Below are 2,052 nucleotides of genomic sequence, written 5' to 3'. Positions count from 1 at the left end.
ATGGGCCCCACGGGTGCCCGAGTCCTACATGTCAAACATCCTTGAGCATGCGTCTAATATATAAACATGAATAACATACGTGATGGAAACATGTCCAAATGACATATATATATATATATATATATATATATATATATATATATATATATATATATATACAAGCAGAATACAGTGGGGCAAGCCGGCAAGGCGTCTATAGACAACTATATACCCAAAACTGGAACCCAACAAGGCCACATACTATCCAACTGTACATATCTGCCTATAGACCTCTATTATAATATACAATTGTTCAAGGACGAGATTGGGCCCAATCATACCCATATATGTATGCAAACATATAAAAAGTAGTTACGGATCAAGTGGAGGACAACAACTCTCGCTGATCATGGATCATAAGGAGGGCGACCGTCAACTTGTCTACCTGCACCTGTGGGCATGTAACGCAAGCCCCCGGAAATAGGGCGCCAATACGAATAATGTATTGAGTATGTAAGACATAAAAAATCAAGACATAACAAACATAAATGAAACATGGAATAAGGAACTCCGCATATAAGTCTAAATCACTTTGTAAATCCTGAAACATTTATAAGCCTGTTGTAGCAATTCTTGTCCTACTAACGTAGTTTCACCATCATCGAACCACCTTATAGGCAATCTACACTTTTGTCTGTAAAGATCTTCGTATGGAGCCATCTGAATGTTGGAATGGTAACTATTATTATATGCAAACTCAATAAGCGATAGCTGGTCATCCCAGCTACCTTTGAAGTCAATCACATAAGCCCGTAACATATCCTCAAGTGTCTGAATAGTACGCTCAACCTGTCCGTCTATCTAGGGATGAAATATTGTACTAAGACTTACCTGATTCCCCAATCCTTTTTGCAAGAACCTCCAGAAGTTAGTTGTAAATTGAGCTTCTCTATCCGAGCTAATAGATACAGGGACACCATGCAGTTGTATTATCTCCTTAATATAAAGCTTGCATAATCCTCTACGGAATATGTAGTCCTAATGGGCAGAAAATGGGCTGATTTTGTAAGCCTATCAACAATCACCCATATAGAATCGAACATACGCTAGGTAAGAGGTAAGCCTACGATGAAATCCATATTGATTACTTCCCATTTCCAAGTTGGAATCTCCATAGCCTGCAAAAATCCATCGGGTTTTTGATGCTCAATCTTAACCTGCTGATAATTAAAGTTAGGGCACTGAGCAACAAACTCCGCTATATCCTTTTTCATTTTGTCCCACCAATATACTTCCCTGATATCATGATACATTGTTGTCGCTCCCTGATGGATAGAGTAACGAGAATAGTGAGTTTCTTCCATAACCTATCGATGCAAACCTGCAACATTAGGGACACATAACCAGCCACGGACTTTCCCTTCTAGGCGGTTGTAGTCTTTGGACGCATCGCTGAAAATGTAACATATCGTTAGAAACATGAATTCTTATATTGCACGATCTAAGATGAGAAGAGAGGATAACATCCTCTATGTCCCGCTGCCTCATGTGTGTAAGTGTGGGGCACAACAAACCCATAAATAAGACTCTACTAGACATGGTTTGTAGACAACCCTAGGACAAAACTACTCTAATACAACTTTTGTCATGACCCAAACCAATGGGCCGCGACGGGTTCCCGAGCCCTACATGTCGAACATCCTTAAGCATGCGTCAAAGATATAAACATAAATAACATACGTGAGGAAAACCTATCCAAAATACATATATACAGATACATGCAGAATACACTGGGGCGAATTGGCAAGGCTACTATAGACAACTATATATCCATAACTGGAAGCCAGTAGGCCACATACTACCTAACTATACATAACTGTCTACAGACCTCTATTAGAATATACAACAGTATAATGACGAGATAGGGCTTCGTCATAACCATATATGTATACAAACATATTGTACTAAGATCAAAGGCAGCTCCGGATCAAGTGGAGAACACCAACTCTCGCTGATCAAGGATCGTAAAGAGAGCGTGTCACGCCCTAAACATATGGGGCAAGACTATGTAAC

Source organism: Nicotiana sylvestris, chromosome 8, assembly GCF_000393655.2.
Source record: "Nicotiana sylvestris chromosome 8, ASM39365v2, whole genome shotgun sequence".
NCBI lineage: Eukaryota > Viridiplantae > Streptophyta > Magnoliopsida > Solanales > Solanaceae > Nicotiana > Nicotiana sylvestris.
Note: the sequence above shows the minus strand (reverse complement) of the source record.